The 7,959-nt window shown below is 49.6% G+C and overlaps 1 protein-coding gene across 3 annotated transcripts in view; it reads left to right on the top strand.

Annotated features, from left to right (window-relative positions):
* The first annotated feature begins 5,218 nt into the window (after nucleotides 1-5,218).
* Nucleotides 5,219-7,959, top strand: part of LOC144946235 (scm-like with four MBT domains protein 2) — a 43,554-nt gene continuing 40,813 nt past the window's right edge. For all 3 annotated transcript variants that reach the window (XM_078875113.1, XM_078875110.1, XM_078875111.1), the window contains exon 1: nucleotides 5,219-5,335. The gene's annotated coding sequence lies outside the window, so the exon portion shown is untranslated. The remainder of the gene's footprint in view (nucleotides 5,336-7,959) is intronic.

The following is a 7,959-nucleotide window of genomic DNA, read 5'->3' as shown; positions in this document are numbered from 1 at the left end:
CTTCTCCTGTTGAGGAGCCTTTCAAGACCATCACCTTACCCTACATTGCTGGGGTCACAAAAAAGATCTCCAAAATCCTGATTAAACACAAGATCCAGGTCCGATTCAACACAGTACATAAAATCCGTGATCTGGTACCGTCTGTAAAAGATGTGGTTCCAGACATACAGTACCCTGGCGTTTACAAACTAAGTTGCCTCTGTGGTAGCAGTTACATTGGGGAAACCAAACGACATGTCTCGGACCGCATCCGTGAACATAAAGCTGACCTGAAACACGGTTGGACAAACACCTCAGCCGTGGCAGATCACTGTTACAACTCAGTGGGCTCACATGACATTGACTTCTCCAAGACAGAGGTTCTCTGCAAGCCATCTGGCTATCATGAGAGATTCGTTCATGAGGCGATCCACATATACAAACACCGAGACAATTTTAACCGAGAAGATGGATTCTGGCTTAGCAATCATTGGAAGGACGTAATAAACCATTTCGATACACATTAGGGTGGGTAGAATAATACATAGTGTTATGTTAAAATGTAGGTATAGGGTGGTTTATAGCAATACAGTATATAATTTAATGTTGGGTTTATCTATGGCAGTATATAGTACGGTATATGCTCGTGTGATGTAAGAGAATAAAGTTTAGATGGAAGCATATTATATAATTTTTACGACGTGGAAGTGTAATGTATTACTTGCTGTTAGTAACTCAGCTTATTGTAGAGTATAGTAAGTATACTGATGGTGCTATGCAGTTTAAACTTTAGTTTTTAATGTAGTTTATACTTTAGATTTCTACGTGGTTGTTTAGTAACTGCAGCTACATATCATTAACATTCCTTTCCTTTGTTAATGCTACTCCCTGCACCCCCCCTTGGTGCTGCTGATCCTGCATAATGCATGGGCATAATATGACTTTGAACCCCCCCCACCCACCTCCTACGCATTTCCCATGAATATGCTAAATTCCTCTTCATATGCACATTCTTTTTGTTAAGGCGCTCTTCCACCTCCAACCCAGCTTATATATAAGCTCCTAGCTTGGTAGTGTCTCATTCTTCACCTGAAGACTGCTGCTTGCGTTGTAGCCGAAACGTCGTGAGAATTATTTTATTTTATTATGTTTTATTTTTATTATTTTATTACTTCCCTTCTACGTGACTTTACCGAAAGAATCAAGAAGATGAATCCCTGCAGTCACGAAAGCTTTAAATCGAAACGAATCGTACGGTACAGCACACGGTTATTGAAACAAGTTTTGCTGGCTGGCGGGAGGAACGGACGGGCAGACGTTCACGTCCAAGGGACGTTGGAATCAACAAGGTGCATTGGTCGTGATACACAACCCCTCCACTAGGTAGACCCCACTGAGGTACTCTATAGCTCACTTTCAGAAACGACCTGGCCACAAATGATAGCTCAACGGAGTGGCTTGTCACGTGGAGATTTATAGCAACCGAATACTCGAAACGTATGTGTTGGCTCTATATGTGGAGGGAAAAACCCGGGGGGCCTGGAGAAAAGTCCACGCGACCACGGGGAGAAACACGAAAACTCCAAATATGTGGCAGGCGTCAGGGTCGGAATCGAACCCACGACCTCCTGAACACCAGGCGAGGTAGTTAACATCTCCTAGCCACCGTGATGATGAGAGAAAGAGACTAAAACTCCAAATATGCAGCAGGTGTCAGGGTCGGGATCGAACCCACGATCTCGTGCATACCAGGCGAGGTAGTTAACATCTTCTAGCCACCGTGATGATGAGAGACTAAAACTCCAAATATGTAGCAGGCGTCAGGGTCTGGATCGAACCCACGATCTCGTGCATACCAGGCGAGGTAGTTAACATCTTCTAGCCACCGTGATGATGAGAGAAAGAGACTAAAACTCCAAATATGTAGCAGGCGTCAGGGTCGGGATCGAACCCACGATCTCGTACATACCATGCGAGGTAGCTAACATCTCCTAGCCACCACCTCCATCGCCAACGCTGCCACGTGGCATGAGAGACAGGGTAGGGACATCATCTGAGTAAATATTCCTCAGAGAGTCTGTGGACTGATGGGAGTTGTGCCTGGAGACTGCACGTTAGCGTGTGGCGCCTGAGTTGGTCGCACACGTTCTGAACGCAGTTGACGCGTGAGACGGTGTTGGATTGACATGAGCAGTTGCCATTATTAGACATGGAGCAGAAAACAAACCATGGACCCCCATCCGATGAGTAACTAAGGGGGGCCAAGGAAGGATATTGAGGGTAAAACGTACGGCTTGCCATAGGGGAAGCAGCTGTCTCCTCTGTCTCTTGTTCCCTCCATCACGCGAACGTGTTTATGTGGGCACGTGCTTTCTTGTCAGCAGACTGCGCTATGATGCCAGCAACCCAAGTTCAATTTGGGACAGTGGTGCATCCATCAATCATCACTGGCAGCTGCTGTGAACACTTTCATTAACAAGCCGTGTTGGACGAGACTCAAAGTTAAAACTGGTTCAACACAGTTGAAACCCACGCTTGTCTGTGGATTTTTATTTATTTATTTATTTGTGATTTTACTTCTTGTAGCCTTCTGGCTCACCCTGAATTGTGCTTCACTCCGAGTCTGGCTTCTCTAGATTTGATAGGCTGATATCTTCCCTGTGAATAGCCACATCATGGGCACTGCAGGATGCAGGTCTGTCTATTCTTCATTCTGATTATTTGCCATATTCAATCCTCCTCTGGATCACCCATGTTCTATCCACGACTATGCCGCCCCATGTCATCAGTAATGGCCACAATGGGCCCACCATAGGATGATGGCCTCTGTACATGGCCATGACCCCTCAGTCTTGCAATGGCACAATCCATCTCATTCCTGCACGGGAACTCGTCTCATTGAGATGCAGCGATCATCCGTGCGGGCGCGATCTCTCATTTGGATTCCATTCCACTACTACGAGTCTCGTTCATCGGCCATCATTCCTTCTGGCGATGAGTCCAAACCCATGTACTTGTTTTGCAAGCCGACATGCGCCAGCTCCATGAGCGCGCCTCAATGGAGACTCCAACACGAAAGGACCACAGTGTCTGGTCAACGCATCATGGCCACAGCCCTTAGTGCCACCACGCATCGCCAAACATCTCGGAGCGGTGACAGACAGGCGCGTGTCTACACGCGACGACGCTGAGGACAGCGCTCACACGGACAACACCACCACCACCACACAGGCACCGTAGCGTGCGGGGCAGGGGGAACGTAGAGGGTAGGGGCTGTAGCCAAAGGGGTATGAGCTATAACCGAGGGGGTAGGAGCTATAACCGAGGGGGTAGGGGCTATAACCGAGGGGGTAGGGGCTGTAACCGAGGGGGTAGGAGCTATAACCGAGGGGGTAGGGGCTGTAACTGAGGGGGTAGGAGCTATAACCGAGGGGGTAGGGGCTGTAACCGAGGGGGTAGGGGCTGTAACCGAGGGGGTAGGGGCTGTAGCCGAGGGGGTAGGGGGTGGAGGGAGGGGGGGATGGAGGAGGGGGGATGGAGGGAGGGGGGGGATGGAGGGAGGGGGGGGATGGAGGGAGGGGGGGATGGAGGGAGGGGGGGATGGAGGGAGGGGGGGAATGGAGGGGGGGGCATCGCGCACGGACAGGGAGTGTTGTACGGTACTTCCTCTGCTGCAATTACGTACAAACAATGAGAAGAAGAGGAACGGGCAGCTACGACAGAAGATGCAGCAGTAGCAGCAGCAGCAGCAATGGTAGCAGCAGCAATTGTAGCAGCAATAGCTGTAGTGGCAGAAGTAGTAACAGCAACAGTAGCAGTACAATAGTATCAAGAGTAGCAATAGTAGAAGCAGTAGCAACAGTAGCAGCAATTGTAACAGTATTAGCATAAGGAAGAGCAATGGCAGCAATAATATCAGCAATAATAGCAGCAGTAGCCACTGCAACAGTAGCAGCAGTAGTAGCAGTCGTCATAGGAGCAGCAATAGTTGCTCGCAGTCGTCGTAGCAATAGAAGCAGCAGAAGTGGTAGTCGTAGCAGCAGCAGAAGCAGCAGTAGCAAACATAATTAGCAGCAGTAGCAACATAATTAGCAGCAGTAGTAATTGCAGTGGCAGTTATATCAGCAATAGCAGCAGTAGTAGCAATATCAGTAGCAGCAGTAGAAGCAGAAATAACAGTAGTAGCAAAAGCAGTAGTAACAGCAATAGCAGCAGTAGAAGCAGCAGTAGTAGAAGCAGTAGCAGTTATAGCAGCAGTAGTAATTGCAGTGGCAGTTATATCAGCAATAGCAGCAGTAGTAGCAATATCAGTAGCAGTAGTAGAAGCAGAAATAACAGTAGTAGCAATATCAGTAGTAGCAGCAATAGTAGCAGTAGAAGCAGCAGTAGCAACATCAGTACCAGCAGTAGTCATAGCAGCACCAATAGTAGCAGTAATAGCAGCAATAACAGCAGTAGTAGCAACAGTAGTAGTCATAGCACCACCAATAGTAGCAGTAATAGCAGCAGTAGTACCAATAGTAGAATCAGCAATAGCAGCAACAGTAGTAATAGTAAAAGCAGCAATAGCAGCAGCAGTAGCAGCAGCAGTAGCAGCAATAGTAGAAGCAGCAATAGCACCAATAGTAGAATCAGCAATAGCAGCAGCAGTAGTAATAGTAGAATCAGCAGTAGTAGTGCCATTACTAGAAGCAGTAATAGCAACAGCAGTAGTAGTAGCAATAGTAGAAGCAGCAGCAGTAGTAGTACCATTACTAGAAGCAGTGATAGCAGCAGCAGTAGTAGCAATAGTAGAAGCAGTAGTAGTAGTACCATTACTAGAAGCAGCAATAGCAGCAGTAGTAGCAATAGTAGAAGCAGCAGTAGTAGTACCATTACTAGAAGCAGCAATAGCAGCAGTAGTAGTACCATTACTAGAAGCAGCAATAGCAGCAGTAGTAGCAATAGTAGAAGCAGCAGTAGTAGTACCATTACTAGAAGCAGCAATAGCAGCAGTAGTAGTAGTACCATTACTAGAAGCAGCAATAGCAGCAGTAGTAGCAATAGTAGAAGCAGCAGTAGTAGTACCATTACTAGAAGCAGCAATAGCAGCAGCAGTAGTAGTACCATTACTAGAAGCAGCAGCAGTAGTAGCAATAGTAGAAGCAATATCAGCAGCAGCAGAAACGGGAGTGCGAGCGCCGCGCGTGTCCGAGCCGCAGCATTGGCGCATGCGCCCACACGCCCAGTGCCATATTGGAACAGAGGAGGAGAGGTGGCGCTCGTCCGGCCGCTGCTGCTGCTGCCGGGGGGACCCCGTGGCGGGAGAGGTTCAATTCGCGTCGGCTGGAAAACACTTCCCTCGCCTGCTCCGAAGGTAGGGACGCGATGAGCAGAGCCTCTCAACCCCCCACCACCACCTCCCAAAGACTCGCCCGGGGGTACGCGCGCTCCCCGCGCCCCGAGTCGCGTGAAGGATTCTCCGCCTCGGCTCCGCTCGGCTCTGCCGTCTGCGCACTAATTCCGCGTTCATTCATTATTTACGCAGTTGCACGGAACGCGTCGAAATAATTTCGCCGCGCTGTTGATGTGGGGGGGGGCGAAGAGACTTTGTGATGCGCCGAGTCGAGTCGGCGTGTGTCACGCACGCGTGTGCGATTCAAACGCGCTCCGTACAGTGTGTCGCTTCCTTGTCGGGAGAATATCGTGTGTAAACCATCGACACGAGCAGCAGCAGCAGCGACAGGGTGATCCGCAAACGCACCGATCCCGAGAGTGGCGTGGGGATGGGCCCTGAGCAAGGAAGTGATGATGGGTCCCCTGCGAAATCTCTCCCCGACGAGACCCCCCCAAGCCCCCCATGAGAGATGCAACGCCGGCCACTCGCTCCAGCAGGGATAATTCGAAGGCTTCCTACCCCCTCGGCTGTAGCGCATATCCCCTCGGTTACAGCTCTTATCCCCTCGGATACAGCTCTTTACCCCCTCTGTTACAAATCTTACCCCCTTCGCTGCATAATAAATAACCCCTTGGCTACAGCTCTTACCCTCCTCCGCTATCAGCTCTTACCCCTTCCGCTAACAGCTCTTTACTCTTACAAATCTCACCCCCTCGGCTACAGCTCATAACCACCTCCGCCACAGGATCCTATCCCCGTCGGCTCCAGCTCCTTGATGAGAGAAGAGTTCTGCGACTGTCGCCTGCCCGACTCTGTGGGCCGCGCGTCGCGTGCGAACTCCAGGTCGCCCTGCCCGTGCACCGGGGGGGAGGGGGGAGAGTGCGGGGACAACGCCACCCCTCCTCCTCCTCCCCCCAAGACATCTGCGTCGACGCGGAACAGGAGGCCAACATAGTCCGGAGGGGCTCTCTAGGGCTCCATCTGGTGGAGGAGGCCCTTCCCGCCAGCGGGGCCGTGAGCGGGAACCTTGCAGGGCTGCGGCTCTACCCGAGTTGCGTCTGTGTTGTTCCTTGTGTCTGTGGTGTTCTTTGTGTCGTCTGTAGTGTTCCTTGTGCCGTCTGTGGTGTTCTTTGTGTCGTCTGTAGTGTTCCTTGTGCCGTCTGTGGTGTTCCTTGTGCCGTCTGTGGTGTTCCTTGTGCCGTCTGTGGTGTTCCTTGTGCCGTCTGTGGTGTTCCTTGTATCGTCTGTGGTGTTCCTTGCGCCTTCCGCGTCACACTTTCACAACCTTGCCAAACAACCCAGTTGATGTGGATTCGCGTTTCATCGCTCGCCCTTCGTGCCCACAGCTAGACACGCGCGCGCACTTTGTCGCACCTCCGATTAGCACGGTTGGCGACGTACGGTGCGAAAGAAGTTCAACGTACATACTGGACATACGTTACAATCCCCCCCGCCCCGTGCCCTGCACAGATCTCTAGACTCTCAGCGCCTCGCTCCACACTGCTGGCTTCCATCTAGTTGAGTGGAAACTCACCGCAAGATGCTTTCTTCTAAGGGGGATGTTGTAGCAAAAATATAATTAATGGACACTGAACTTTGTATGTGGATTACCTGCCTACGTATACTCTATCTCACTCTGCCTTCTTACTCAAAAACAACATCTCAGCCTAATTCTAGATTTGAAGCTTTCGTGACTGCAAGGATTCATATTCTTAGGTTTTTTCGGTGAAGTCACGTAGGTAAAAAATTAAAATAAAAAAAAATCACGACGTTTCGGAGGCAACACAAGCTTTCGTCTTCAGGTGGAACCGTCACAGCCACGACAGCTGTATCAAGTAAATGAGAGATTACAAGAGATACCACTCCGTATATATAATGGTTGAGGGGGGAAGGGCCATATTAATAAAAGTGTGCCGTTCCTGGCCCTTCCCCCCTCAACCATTATAAATACGGAGTGGTATCTCTTGTAGTCTCTCATTTACTTGATACAGCTGTCGTGGCTGTGACGGTTCCAACATCTCAGCCGTTGCATTATTATGCAATGCCTGACGGACAAAATATTGTGGGGTGATCTTTCCAGCAACTGATTCGAAGGTTTGGTAGTTCCGGCCCTTCAGAGTTCTCGGCAAATAGGTTCGATTGAAGTCACATTTCAGTTTTCTAGCCCTTCTTGGAGCATGGTGACAATGTACATCACCAAAAGTGACAAGGATGTGGAAAATACTTTATATCATTGTAAAGGTTTGAACAAGGACACCTTCAGCTACTACCGCCAAATTCAAAGTGCCTCACTGCTCACACAATGATTGACGTGGTGTGGTGCTCAACTCCTTGAGCCAATGGTCTAAATTCCACATTACGATGGCAGGGCCCAGTTTACCCATTGTACAATTACTGTTGGATTCCTAAAAGGTGGAACTCCTTTAAAATACCCCGTAGACAGAATGATGGGCACTCCCAGGGTGCAATGCCTAGCACATAGCATGTTGGCTGTTTGTATTGAGCAGCAATGTGACACCATGAATTAGCATGGTTGGCTACGTACGGTGCGAAAGAAGTCCAACATACATGAAAACGTGTACATATTCTGTGTACAGTCTGTT

The sequence above is a fragment of the Lampetra fluviatilis genome, chromosome 40 (assembly GCF_964198595.1).
Source record: "Lampetra fluviatilis chromosome 40, kcLamFluv1.1, whole genome shotgun sequence".
NCBI lineage: Eukaryota > Metazoa > Chordata > Hyperoartia > Petromyzontiformes > Petromyzontidae > Lampetra > Lampetra fluviatilis.
This window is presented reverse-complemented; position numbering and strand designations above follow the sequence as displayed.